The sequence below is a fragment of the Rhipicephalus sanguineus genome, chromosome 10, assembly GCF_013339695.2.
Source record: "Rhipicephalus sanguineus isolate Rsan-2018 chromosome 10, BIME_Rsan_1.4, whole genome shotgun sequence".
Classification (NCBI taxonomy): Eukaryota; Metazoa; Arthropoda; class Arachnida; order Ixodida; family Ixodidae; genus Rhipicephalus; species Rhipicephalus sanguineus.
In genome coordinates this window covers 138,159,442-138,174,667 of record NC_051185.1, presented here as the reverse complement: position 1 = coordinate 138,174,667, position 15,226 = coordinate 138,159,442, and the positions used below count along the sequence as shown (strand labels likewise).

Here is a 15,226-nt window from a genome sequence, read left to right as displayed (position 1 = left end):
TTTTATGGTGCCTTTGGCCCATACTCTTCATTTTGATGGTGGACTGTGACATGCCGTGTTCTTGTCTTGGGCTCAGCAAATCATTCGCTTGTTGATCATGGTGAAACATTGCGTTTTGCCTCTTCATTTTCCTTTCTTCCCTTGCATCGACTGTTTTGGGTTGTAGCAGCACTAATGCTGCAGAGTCATCCCAGACAACACACTACATCCCAGGGACTTCCCAAAAAAGTCCAAACGTCCCACATCCCAACAAGGTGGTTTTTAGGATGTCCTTTAGACATGTGCATAGGGAACATTCCTAAAACATCCCTTGTAGGATCTGATTGGGACTGCAAGTTAGCGGTGAAATAAGCTACCGTGTTGAAAATTGGCGATCCTAAACAATCGGAAACAGCAACTCCGCCGGAGAGCATGGTTGGCGCGCGTGCACAATTGCATATCTACATGCACATGAAAAACAATATATCCGCGTTTTTTGTGAAAGTGTTCGTTTGTTTTTTTTTTGTTTCTTTCTAAATGTCGCGCCGTTATGAGGACGAGGGATCGATTGCTGTCTGCGTGAGCAAGTGTTGCACTTGGTAAAGGCGGTACAGCGGTACGGCGCACGTACTCGCGCCACGCACGCCGTGGTTTTCGTGAAAGATCAGAGAACGGCGCCCGCACCGCACGAGCGGTGGTGTGGTGGTGTCGTATTTATAAAAACACCGACATATTACCTTTAGAAGAATTGAATGAAATATTGTTATTTTATTGTTTTCTTTCTTAGGTTTAATACGCAATTGTTCTTTAATTGCGCTTACTGCGAGCCAACACCTGCTCAAATAGTGGACGATTTGCTGCGAGCACTGCGCAGACATTGCCATCGCCATCATGGCGCCCGGCGTGTTTGGAGTTCGGATAGATCAGACTCTTCGTTGGCCTCGTTTTTATGTGTTTGATCCGTGACGTTTCGTCGAAAAATCACAAGCGCGCATGCCGTAGGTGTTTGTCTGGTTGCAAGATCTTGCCGATTTCAACGTTTTTCCACCTCTTCGGTAAGTACTTGACATGCCTGGATTACTGCAATTAGCACGTTCTTAGCACTTTCTTCTTTGGCTCCCCATCGCGCGCAGGCTGGCGTACGCTGAACTGGACCCTCGCAGCAAGAATGGCACGTGGGAGTAAGTTTTGTTTGTGACGCGATTTGGTTTATCTTCCGCAGAAACTGTTAAGCTCACAATGCTGATATGTTGTTATTGTCGGCCACGTGTGTAGATTGACACCGCGATCGTGGAACACATGGCTGATCTGCCTCGAATAACTGCAAGCCGGCGTGTGCGTAGTGCCGTGGAGAACGACCAGAAGTCCTGGACGACAAAGAAAAAAACTTCAAAGGTTTGTTGTACATGTTTTCCACGGCAACTGACATAAACGTAAAAAAAATTGGAATCGTCAAATGCATGTGTCAAGTTTAACCATTTGTAGTGGGCTGTGGACATGAATTAAGCATTGCTGCACACAAGACTGGCTTGCCCTCAGTTTATGCCCAGTACCAAATTTTTTGCTCTCATTATGACACCATTTGTAAGAAAAGCCAGAACTTATGTTCAAAACAGCGCATATTATTGCTATTCTTTTATTCAGTTGCACGTGTGAGTCCTGCTGCTGGCCATCAGTTAGCCGGTTATCAGAAGAAAGGGCACAGCCCAGTTTTGTACTGGTATATACCGTATCGTTTGTGATTATGATCATGATTTTTGCCTTACTGAAACAAGAAACTGAAAAATGTATGTTGGTGTTTCTGCTACATCTCTATGAAGCAGCAGAACCTGTTGCTCAGTCACTCGGTGCATATTAGCAATTGGCACCTTGTCTGGCTTCCCGATACCTCCGCCTTTTTTCAGTGCATGTTGTTTTCATCCTTTACCAGCAGTCAAGTAGTTTCACACAACCGAAATGACCAACTAGCCCACTCTGTTTGTCAAGTAGGTTTTACTTCCAAACAAATGTAGCACATTTGTGATATGCACTGTTGCTCAATGATATTCTTTTTGCATGTGCTAGCTGTGTACACATATTACATGATCTTTTTTCTTTTTTTTCAGCTGCTTCTAGTAGTGGTGCCCCTGGTGTGCACCTTTACCCCAAATGTCTGCACCTTTGCCTACCGGCAATGACATAGAATGTGCTCAGCTTCCTGGACATAGGCATGCAGGTTACGAGACGGAAAACATGCAGCTTAGACTTCATGCTTGTAAATGCGAAAGTCGTAACCGACATAATTAGAGTAAGCTAAAAGGAGAAATTTCTGCTTATGAGCAAGTAATTATGAAGCAGGTTTTACTCCTCTTAAACTAGCAGACATGCAACAACACAGTTGTGCTATGTTTGTTTTGTGGGCCACTTTCATGCATATTTGTGCTTGCAGTGGATATGCATATACATGAAGGATTTGTTTTTTTTCCTCAGCTGCCTCTGCGAACCCCGCTCCTGGACAACAGCTGGGAGGCTCTGTGTTTAAACGCGTGCACCTTGGACGTCATGCTCGTAAATACCAATTCCTTTGTCATTCCTGGCATGAATTTCGTTGGTAAAGCAATAAGTAAAATTGTGCATTGTTGTTTACAAGCACTTCAGTATGAACCAGGCTTAAAGGAGAAGGGACCGACAACTGGCCAGAACTTGTGATTAGATCCTGTCAGAAATGAAAAGACCGCGCTATATACTGACATATCCAGCATCCTTTTTCGCGCTGTGAGTAGGATTATGTCTCTAAATTGTGTTTAAAAGTAACAAAAAAAAGGCATGTTGTGCAACCTATCGCAAGAGCCTTGAAGCTAGATTGCGGAGTTGATCACTTTGCTGTACAAAGTCACATAGTCTGATACCGTCATGTGTGCCATTATTGGTCCTAAAAATATTAGTATGTATATTACTATCCATCCCCGCTCTATTCTGTGCTGCTTATGAGGTAAAAGGAGTTGCATGGTGACAAGTAACGGCGCTGCCTTCGTGGTAGCCAGTGGACCATGTCAAGCCGCAGCGCATGCGCGAGAGTACACACACACGCAGTAAACCGCCGCGCTCGAACACGAACCGCTGTCACGCTCACTGTTTGCATCATGTTTCGTCACGTGTGTATACGACTTCATATCCGTCGCAGATAGAAAAATTCGAATTACAAATGTTTCACGGCATTTTCCACATCACCATTCCTTGATTATACACTCTGACTGGTAAGCTTTCTGTCGCGTTAAAGAAAATAGGTACCATAAAAGTTGGTTGTCGGTCCCTTTAACCTCTTAACACACACACAGGACAAAATAGGCATGCTATATCCCCGTTGTGCACCATCTTTGTGCGTTTGTGTGTGCAGTATGGACATGTACATTAAGGCTTTGTTTTTGTTCTCAGCTGCCTCTGCGAGCCCTGCTGTTGGACGCCAGCTGGAATGCTCTGCGTTTGAAAGCGTGCACCCCAGATGTCATGCTCATAAATACAGAGTTTCTCATGATTCTAGTGTTGACAAGCAATAAGTAAAAGCAGGCACTTGTGCATCTGGAATGAGGTTTAACCCTGTCTCAGGAGACATAAGACAATATAGTCATGCTATGTTCCTGTTGTTCACCATTTTCATGCATGTTGTGTGCAGTACGTATACATACATGCAGGCTTTGTTTTTGTTGTCCTCAGCTGCCTCTGCAAGCCCTTTTGCTGGACGCCATGGAAGGCCCTCCACTCGAAAGTGTGCACCTTAGACTACACGCTCATCAATACCAAGTTCTCTGTCCTTCTCGGCATGATTGTAGTGCCATATAATAGTGAGGCAATAAATCATTTTTGCTGGTCACATGATGTTCCATGCATGTTGCTTGGTTTCTGAACACATGACTTGGTTTTAAGTTATCTAGTTATCTATGTGAAAAAAAAGTGGGTTGGTTGGACGAGGAATATGCTTTCCTGGAGAGGCAACTGGCTCTCTCAGGTAGGAGGTGGTTGAGCGCGATGAAGCAAGTTAACATGTTATGGGAGCAGATGTCCCACCCTTTTGAAATAATCCTGCAGTAAAAAGTGGCCACATGTCCCAATAACATCCCACACGCATGCAGTTTTGGGACATCCCAAAAAGGTCTTTTTTTGTATCACTTGGGATGTTTTTCCACCTTGTGTGGGACGTCTTTTGGATGTCCCGAACTCCCAAAAGGGATGTCATTTGGATGTCCCTAGGATGCCTTTGCGTTGTCTGGGATTCTGGTGTGGCAGCTCATGATAGCTCTCAATTTCAAAATCTGATGAGTGCTGCTTCAAATTAGTTTCACCTTTTAGCGACATTTGTACAATTAGGTGCAATCTTGTGAATATGAGGTTGTTCTCAACTGTGAGCTCATCTTTTTATGTGAAGTATACGTGCACGTCTTGGGGTATTTGGCACTTACCTGCAGGCTACGTACAGCCAGCCTGTCAATATGAGGGCTTTTATTTTTGCAGTGAGTAACCAGTTGGTCACAGACCGCTGTGCACAGTTGTATATTCGCTGTATGTTGACATGTCTAGCTGAGGTGACATCAACAGCTGCACTGATGTCCACTTGGAACTGCATTTGTTTGCAAGTAGAAACTTGACATAATACAGAAGGTCCCAAGTAAAAACTGTCATTCACTTCCATTCACTTTAGAAGTATGTGGATTGAGCTTGGTTTGTAGCTTTTTTAAAGTGCCAAAATTGTTTCATCCTCATTATCTAACACCAGGCCAGCAACTACCTTCAATGATGGTCTTGCTGCATTAATTACTGTGAGGTACTGGCGCAGCATGAAGCTCTGCTTGAAAGTTCACCGTTGTTCTGCAGTGTTTCTTCTAGTAGGATTTCACTGATGTAGAATTGTTCTCCATTGGTTATGCGCTGATGTTACTTACTGGTTTACCTCTAACACAATGTTTCATGATGCCTTAGTTTAAAAAAACAGCGCAGAAAACCACAGGGAAACACAGAAAGGGAACACGAATAGTGCTCAGGCCCATAGTCAGGGCAGTGCCCAAGGGGCCCGCCCTCCAACACCCTTCCGAAATTTGGTGAGGGGGTGTTTTACCGAAAATAAATAGAAAGTAGGCATTTTCTGTCAGTCAAGGCCTTTAGCAAGTAGTTTACATATAGCTCAACGGGATATATGTTTCATTTTAGGTAAGCAAGGTAGCCGTACAAATATAGCGCACTACTGCCAAAAACATCATGCCTACAGCAAGTATGCATTTAATAAATATATCACCTTTGTTAAAATGCTCTAAAGGGTTCTGTTGCTGACTAGACTTCAAGAGTTGAGTCCCGACTGCATAAATTCATTTGCCTTCTTAGACAACCATCTTAGCTGGTTATTTTTGCATATGTACAGCTGTAATCAATATCTAGTTAGGGCTTCACACGTGTGACAGAGGCGTTGATTCTTGGTCTTGCAACATAGACATCTGCAGCAGAATGCCTACTGTGATTTCAATTATCTAGCTGCACTGTGGCATATTGTGCAGTCTTCAAGGCAGTGCCATCAACATTCAGATGTATGCATCCATATTTATTTATTTATTTATTTATTTATTTATTTATTTATTTATTTATTTATTTATTTGTTTATTTATACCCTCAAGGCCTGAGGGCATTACAAAGGGGAGTGGTTAAAAGACACAATTGAAGATCCTAATGAAAGAAGGGGATTTGCTCGAGGGGCTCATTTCTTGGTTTGACACGATGACATAAAACCAACAGGCAATTAAACCAAGGAAGCATAGGGGACATTATTTCTTGTTTTTAACTGTAGTGTAGCAAATATGACATGAATAGGAATGTATAAAGCGAACCAAGAAAACAACACTCAGATTCCTAGTTACACAATGTTAGTTGATGATTGACAAAAACTGAAAATGCCTTGTATAGATGCGAGTGATCTAGGAAGGTGGTTCCAATCCTTCAAACTCTGAGGGATCACTGAGCAGGAGAGACTTCTATTGCGGCATGTGGCGATACTAATTTTATTATTATGACCAAGGTGTGCAGGAATAAACAAAGGTGGGGAAAGTAAATCATGTTGGATCGGTGGGATATAGTAATAAATTTTATGAAACAATGATAGCCTGAAAATTTTGTGGTGGGATGCCGTTGATGGTAATTCGAGAACAATTTTCACGGACATTACACTTGCTGCATGGTTATAGTTGTAAGTCATAAATCTGGCAGCACTATTTTGAGCAAGTTCCATTACAATAAGTAGTTTGCTAGTAGTATATGGATACCATATAGCAGCCACATATTCAAGTTTACTTGTGATAAGTTTTGTAAATGATGAACTTGAGAGAGGAAGAGGCAGAAGAGACGTTACGGCGATGATAACCTAGCATGTGATTAGCATTGCTAACACTAATAGTTATGTGTAATGTTTAGTCAAGATCAAAGGTAGTCTGAATGCCAAGATAGTGAAATGTAAAGACAGGTTCAAATGACGTGCAATTGAAAAGATAACAGGGAGGGGTAGTGGCAGTTCGAGTTGAGCGGGGTGCTTTGCATTTTTTATGATTTAGCTCCATGAGCCACATGTTCCAACAGTTAGATACAGCATCTAGGTCATTTGTAAGGCCGTAATGTCATTATTGTTGTTAATTTCATGAAATGTCAATTGTCCACAATGAGGTGAATATCAGAAGTTCAGAACACACAATTTGAAAAGTCAGCAATGTATATTAAGAGGAGCGAAGGGCCTATAACAGACCCTTCTGGTGCAGCAGAATGAACAGGCTGCTAGATGTCATGCCATTGCATGCAACAGACTGAATAACCAAGGTGAGAAGACGAGTGTCTATATTTAATTTGCTTTGTTGAAAGGGGCCCTGCAACACAAATTAATTATGTAATTTTTCATCGCTTCTTTTCGTACTGTGGAATGCACCGAGATTGTTGCACAGTGGCAACGTCAAAAACAAAGCTGTTACAATTTTATTTCAACAGAGAAACCACATTAGTTTGGGACTAGAGTGACACACAGTGACTATTTTGACGATAGGAAACGATGCTTCATCACGTGGGAGCAACGACATTGGATGGGCGTTTTGATTGGTTTGACGCGTCAAGTCACACATAATATTCACATGGTGCCAGATAGGCCACACTATTGTGCAGCCTATCCGGGAAAATTATAAAAGCACTCTTTATACTTCCTCAGATACTAAAAGATTTCTGTTTCTGAATATGAAATTTTGAAAACAATTGCCAAACGACGCTAGGTGCACTGCACAACGGCCACCATGAGGAGAGTCGTCCGGTATGTCTCTGTAAGAGGTGCGCGGTGATTAGAACCAGCCTTTGCCATTCATCGCAGTCCCCTGTCCCCCTACTAAGTCAAAGTGTGGGGCAGATTTTGCACCCCTCCCTCTCTTAGGTGACTAGGGAGGCACAGATGAAATAACATTGCAAGGCCCCTATAAGAGAAGAAGTTTGTGACATACTTTATCAAATGCTTTCTAATGAACGACAAAATACAGTCAGCCATTGAAGAACAATATATATATATAGGTGCAATTCGTGAGTGAAGGAAAGAAGTTGGGTTTCATAAGAAAATAATTTACAAAACCATACTGGCTGGTGAAACCGAGATGGAGTCAAGAAACTTTATTGGCTAAGATGATAACATATATCCTTGAGCATTTCACATGAGATGCTAGTTAGGGAGACCGGGTGGTAAATGGTTGGCCACTGGACTTGTGGACAGGAATCGCCTTCTGATCTTACAGTAGTAGCCACTCAAAATTTTTTTTGAAGGAATGATGGATGAGTGCATAATGTTCTAAAAAAAAGCTGTGTTAATGAGGACTGCACCAGGACTAGCAGATATCACAAAATGAGTCAACAATTCTTTGGATGACCACAAGCCATGGCTTCACAGTGGTATGGAAGAATGGGCTTTCCGTCCACTCCTGTTCTCACAGACTGCCCTATTTGTGGAGAGCTCATTGGAAATGTTTTTATTTTATGTTATTGTCAATCAATCACACTGATGTATACACAACAAAAAAAAAACAAGAAAAAGAAAAAAAGACACTGGAGAGCGGATTGGCAGGGGGGAGGGGGGATGCCTGGGCGGGGCACTGTGCACGAACGGGGAGGAAGGGTACACAGAATTTTATTTCAGGCTGCGTAAGAACGCGTGCCTGCCACGCTCTTCCCATAGCTACGACACGTACTGAATACATGATCACTCGTTTGCGGTGCCACTTAGTCATTTATGCCTTACACTTTGTGAAAGGCCTTGTTTCAGAGAATTTCGAGGTGCCACACTTTATGCACATCGAGTGTTCTGTACGGCCGCAACCACTCGGTTAGTGTACCCAAATTTAGGATTTGCGTCATAGATGTCGTTGCAGAACAATTAATTAGGATAAAGCGACCGACCACAGCACGCCAGTTTTGGGGCTCGCGTGCGCAGTTGACGCACAGAGTCGCTCTTCTAGATGCATCAGGGGCGTAGCCAGAAATTTTTTTCGGGGGGGGGGGGGTTCAACCATACTTTATATATGTTCGTGCGTGTGTTTGTATGTGTGCGTGTATATATGCGCAAGCAAAATTGAAAAATTTCGGGGGGGGGGGTTGAACCCCCCCCCCTTGGCTACGCCCCTGAGATGCCAGGCGGGAAAACGCTCGTTCTGCCACAACACACGTATATATGTCCAGCGTGAAAGCAAAGATGGGCCACGCATGCGTCACGTAGAGGTTCATCAATTGCTGACTATACTTGCGGCGATCCTTTTTCAGGCATCGATCTATCGAATACTTGCTGTTTTCTCTCATGCTTTGATGAACGCGCGCATACGAGTTAACACGAAGAGGTGGCCGCGCGGGCCCGTCTCATCGCGGGCGCCATATGCAACGCTCGCTCGGTTGCTGTGCCACGGTGTCGGTTTCGGAAAGCGACATCGTTTTCGGAGTTTTCGGTGCAAACAGCGAGGTCATTGCATGCGCACGCTTATGTGCTCACGCAAATATGTCCTAGCGTGGAAGCAGAGACGGCCTGGCCACGCATGCGCCTTTATATGAGGAATCGATCTATCGAATGCTTATTGTTTCATGTTCTATCGGTCTGATAAACGCACGCATGCGAGGCGGCCGCACGGGCCCGCCGCATAGCTGGCGTCATATGTACAACGCTCGCTCGCTCGTCGTTTGCCACGTTGTCGGTGCCGGAGAGCTATGTAGCTAGTGGAATGTTTTCGGCGCAAACAGCGACGTTATCGGTGTCGGTCGTGCGCAGACGAGAATCTTATCGTACCGAGCTCTTTGTCGGAGGTCGGCAAAGAATACTCTTGTCGTACAGACAGGCACCTTTGTCGGTCTCGGAGGTCGGGAAAGAATGCCCTTGTAGTACCGACAGGTACCTTATCGGTCTCGAAGATCGGCAAACGAGACCCTTGTCGTACCCACAGGCCTTTGTCGGACCGACAGTTACCTATGACGGGCCGACAGTTACCTTTGACGGGCCGACAGCTACATTGTCGGGCCGACAGCTATCATTGTCGGGCCGACAGCTATCTTTGTCGGACCGACAGGGGCGCTTTGTCGGATTTTTCGACTGGGTTCCTTTTAGCGCAGTATACCTTTGAAAAACACAACGACAGGACGGGCGGCACTTCCAACTGAATTAGACTGAGCGCAAACCCAGAAATAAATATACAACATACACACATGCGCAGTCTCAACACCACCTTAGGCTATCCAGCTATCAAACAATCTCTTTTCCGATCCATACAACGTCACCGTCGGTGACGTTGTCACCGACGATGACAACGTCGGTGAAAGGGCATTTCGCATAGCGCAATGCCCTTTCTTATTTTTTTCCTCCCTCCATGTCGGTAATTGGACCTTCACGCACGTGCGTAAAAGCGCAATACTGCTACTGCAGGCAACAACTACGGTCATGCGTGAACCAATGAAGCGCAAAGATGAAAGCAACAGGATCATGTGGCGACATAAATAACAAGTGACCTCGATAAACGATCACATCTGCATATCGGAAACTGCTGATCGCCGACGAGCCCACGATCGAGAGCGCATCAATTATTGGGAAGCGGCGCATACGAATACTCATGTGACCACCACACATTCGAGGGTGTCATTTGTGCAAACCCGCATTTCTCTAAAATCCCTGGTACCGGGTTTTTCGCAAAATATACCGCGGCGCAGCTACCGATATATAACTCATAGATGCATCGCTTAAAGAGCGTTGGCAGTGGTGAGTTTTCGAACCTACACGACCGCATGTCTAGGAAGGCACCGTGCGCTGTACCTGCTGGGATAATCATCCTCGCTTCCACAAGATGCGAACAATGTACACATGTTTTAGCTGCAGTGTTCCTCTCCTTTAAGAACCACTTCTCTTTCTGAGACGCCCACGAATGCTAAAAAAAAGAAGATGACGTCGTGCCGACTAGGTTGCGAGGAAGGCCGCAACGCAGAACAAACGCGTAATGTACAATGATGTCATCACACCACGTCATCGGCAAAAAAGAGGGCGCTATTTGGATACTTTTCATCGTTTCCTTTTCACTTAACGAGTTGGTGTTGCGACTGCGCTTCTGCGTTTCACGATTTCTTTGGCTGTGTTCCTCGCAATTATGCCGAAATTAGCATGCGACGACGAAACAGTAATTGCCACGTACGACACGCATACGGATCATTCATGTGACCACCAGAAGAAATAACACATGGTATTTATGCCAGCAATATTAATTTCCACGCCGGGAATGGCTCATCAATCTCAATATTGCGATGACTGTAGTGGTATTTTTTAAATCTATGATATTACTACCAAACTGATGTCACGCGACTAATGTTGAGATTGTTGTGAGCATTTTTTAAAGTGCAATCAAAGAAAGTTTCTCATGTTGACTGCCACTTTTCTTCCTGTTTGGGCGTTTTCTTTCTCACGTCCTTCATTTCTAGTACTCTCATGCTTACGTGCATTTACTTGTCCAAAGACTCACAGTATTTCTAAATAAATGAAATTAAATGAAAGAGTTCAAGCACACAGCTGCATTTGCAAACGTTTACGCTCATGTCATTACTACCTTCGGAATTGCGTCCCGAAACCTTAAATGTTTTCAGCTGTTTCATTACTGAAGCGTTTCATTCTAATTTCGTTGTCACGATATCATATTTGATTCTCGCGATGGCTTCCAGTCCCATGCACCATCCTTGGCGAAAAGAGTCTAACGTTGGGAAGTGCTCCGTCTCATTTCGACGACAGTTCATAATCGTTCGTTTGTGCAAGATAAAAGTGGCAAACTCAAAGCTTTTAGGCGCCATCAATAGGCTCTAGTCAACCTTTAACATAATATATTCTATCTGCTATGCTATACTGAAGTGCTCGCTTATAAATGCTGTTTAATGACTCCGAATATATATATATATATATATATATATATATATATATATATATATATATATATATATATATATATATATATATATATCTATATATAGAGTCGTAAGTTTACACTCCGAATTTATACACAGGTAAAAGAGAAAATATGTGTCAGCTCTGTTGTTGACTTCTAGAGTTGGGCTACGACCTCCTGAGTTCGGCTAAAATATACCTCCATCAGCCACATTTGAAGCAGCCCGGTCCCCATGGGCGACGCTCGACCACATCACCGTCGAACCTGTACAACACCACATGGATAGGATACCCAATCAGCGCGGCGACAAGCGCGAGTCCAACACATACAAAAAAAGAACAAAAGAGTGGATCTTGCACACGGACACATCTCCTTCTCCGACCTACGAGGGCTTCCGAACGGGAAGAGAGCCCGATGGTGTACCACTGTCTCGGGGCTTCCATGATAACATCAGCACGCACTGCATGGCAGAAATCACGGCCAAAGTAGAGGCAGTTACTATGTGCATCCAAAAGGCCCATTGTTTACTGATCCACACAGATAGCCAAGCAGCCTGTCGAGCCTTCGCGACAGGTGACATTCCAGGCGCGCATAACAACCTACTTGCGAAGCACTTCGATGCCCACCATTCGTTACGTGTTCGAATATAGTGAATACCTGGTCACTCAAGGGTCAGAGGGAATGAATTGGCGAACGCCATGTCCCGTGTAAGTCTCCCGGGCCCTCCTCTGTGGTCGCCGGATTCACTGAAGTGAACCGATTTACAGGGTCTCGCGCGTTGCGACAGGCGCGCAGTATTAGACTAGATGCGTAACAGCCGCAGGGTTTATCATGATCCACCTCACTCCATGAGGAGGCGCGAGGCAGCGCTGGTCAGGCGTGCCGTAACTCAGTCTTCATTGACATCTCACATTCATCACTACATACGAGGCAAGGACGGGTCTCCCGCGTGCGTGGCGTGCGGTGGCTTCCTGGATAACGCCACGTTTTGTGGGATTCTCCGGGTGGCCGTGCAGCCGTGGGCGGAAGCCTCGGACGCATATCTACTAAATTAAGGCCTGCGACCCTGGAAGAGTGGATGGCCGACTCCATCCCCGTCATTATGAAAACACTCGATGATCTGAAACTTCTAGGCCTGTCTCATGGCTAGGCCTTGCTTCACTTAGTGGAACCCGGACAGGGGTTAGTTTTGTTTTAATGTGAAGCATTTCTTTGCGAACTTCTGCGACTTTGAGCGTAATTATCTATCTATCTATCTATCTATCTATCTATCTATCTATCTATCTATCTATCTATCTATCTATCTATCTATCTATCTATCTATCTATCTATCTATCTATCTATCTATCTATCTATCTAGCCGCCTACGACTTTGCGGTTTCCCGGCCGTTTCGTTAATGTGATGTACATCAAAATTGGTATGGCATAACATGACTGTATGAAGAACATGAATGACAGGTCATAACATAAAAATGACGCCCTGCATATCATGAACGGCATGATTTACATGCCACGGTGTTGGTGCTCCTCGGGCCGTTTCGTTAACTGATATATAACAAAATTGGTACGGCGCGACAAGAGTCTGTGACAAACGTAAATGACAGGTGCAATCGTGCAAATCATGACACGCATGTCATGTACAGCATGATATACTTCACATGGTCTCGGGGTGCTCGTGGCCGTTTAATTAGATGAATACATACCAAAGTTGGTACGACGAAACATTTCTGTATGACGATCATAATGACAGGTGGTGACGTGAAAATCGTGACATGCATGTCATTTGCGCCATGACATACATGCCCCGCTAATGGTGCGCTTGCGACCGTTTCGCTATCTTGATATGTACCAAATATGGTACTGCATTACGTGACCGTATGAAGAAAATGAATCACAGGTGGCAACACCCAAATCATGGCATGCATGTCATGTATACAGCATGATTTACATGCCACGCTTATGGTGCGCTCGCGGCCGGTTCGCACGCTTGGTATACCCCAACATTTGTATTGCGTGACGGGACTGTATGACGAACATAAATGACAATTGGCAGCATGAAAATCATGAAATGCATGTAGTTTAGGCTTGATTCACAAGCCACGCTCATGGTCTACTCGCGGCTGTTTCGCTAGCTTGATATAAACCAATACTGGTATTGCGTACCGCGACTGTATGATGAACACTAATGGCATGTAGTGACATGACAATCATGACATACATTTCACGTACAGCATGATTTACGTGCCACTGTCGTGGTGCGCTCGCGGCCGTTTACCTAGCCTAATACACACCAAAACTGGTATTGCGTGACGTTATTCTATGGCGAACATAAATGACAGGTCCTCACACGCAAATCATAACATGCATGTTATATGTACGACATGATTTACATGACACTATCTTGATGCTTTTCCGGCAGTTTGTTAACTTAATATTCACCAAAATTAGCATGGCATGACAGGAGTGCGTGACGAACACGAATGACTGGTCACGCATTGTATATATCAGAATGTAGGTTTCAATATATAAAAGATTGCACACACATGCATGCATGACAAACATGGGATAAAAAGTGAACTAGATGTCATGAGATGAATGACTTGATTTTTCTCAAAGAGCAACAAAGTGTTCTATGCGGCTCTCTGCTGGCAGCTTCGCATTGCATAGATTGCCATAGTTCGTGGGATCTGCCGGATTTTTTTTAGTTGTTCTGTCTCTCGTGTTGACACGAAAGGGCTTTGCCTGGAAATTCTCGTGCTGTTGGCTTCAATGGCAGCGGCTACACCATGTGTTGCCGCTTTTAGGGACAGCTGTCCTAACTAGACAATATCATAGCCTAACACATCAAAAACACTTTGCCACAAAAACGCCTGCGCGAGGAACCTTGCCAAATCGAATCATTTCTATGCAGACGCAACAATAAAAGTTCGACTCCGTCTGTTCATCTGACTACCTGTCGCATAAGACAAATCATATAAAGAACTAAATTTAAAAAATATGGCAGCTTCGCACAGGTGGGACAAAGCCTCAAGGACGAGGACAGCAGGGGGGCCTTCCTTGTTTGTCTTTAATTTTTCTGTCGTTTCCTTATTTCTCTTGCTCTCTGTTTCTTGCATATCGTTCTGTATCTGTTTCTTTTTATTTCTTTCACTCTATCTATTTCTTTCCTTTTCTCGCTCTCTGTGTCTTTATTTCTCTGTCTTACCTCTGAGTCTCTCTTCTCTGCTTATTTTTCTCTCTTTCTTTGTTTCTCTTTATTTCTATTCTTTATCTTTGTGTCTTGCTCTATGTTTTTTATCTCTTTTTCGTGTCTCTTTCGATAACTGTCTATCTCTCTCTCTAAGTCTTTCTTTGTCTTTCTACCTTTCCGTCGACCTCTTTTTTCTCGCTCTCTGCTTCTATCTCTTTCTTTGTTTCTCTCTATTCCTGTATTTCTTTCTCTTTCTCTCTTGCCCTGTTTTTTTCCATATCTTTTTCCTGTCTGTTTCTTATCATGGAAAGTTTCACGATTGGAGATGAATGAATTTAGTCTAGAAGACCGTTCCAATGTGCAGTACCTCTACGTAGTGGTGATAAGTTACTTGTATCCACGATTTCGCATGAAACTACGTGTGCTGTGAATGTGCCGAGATGTGCGCGCAGGAGGATGAAGCGGCAAACAGTGAAATATATTACTATAATTGTGCTGCCCAACTAGCATAAAAGAGCAATCTTCCAATGACTGAAATGCAACGTCTTGTTTTATTCGGGTAGTTCTTGCATGATAGTCGTTGCCAGAGATGGCTCTCACTGCTCTGTTTTGAACGGCTTCCAACAGA

The 15,226-nt window shown here is 44.0% G+C and overlaps 1 long non-coding RNA gene across 2 annotated transcripts; it reads left to right on the top strand.

Moving 5' to 3' along the window:
• The first annotated feature begins 715 nt into the window (after positions 1-715).
• Positions 716-3,829, top strand: LOC119371818 (uncharacterized). 2 transcript variants are annotated; one of them, XR_007417700.1, is made up of 3 exons: positions 716-1,160; positions 2,449-2,526; positions 3,673-3,829. It is a non-coding gene; the product is annotated as an uncharacterized LOC119371818 (long non-coding RNA). The 2 variants fall into 2 exon arrangements; XR_007417701.1 differs by lacking the exon at positions 716-1,160 and adding an exon at positions 1,339-1,374.
• Positions 3,830-15,226: the final 11,397 nt, after the last annotated feature.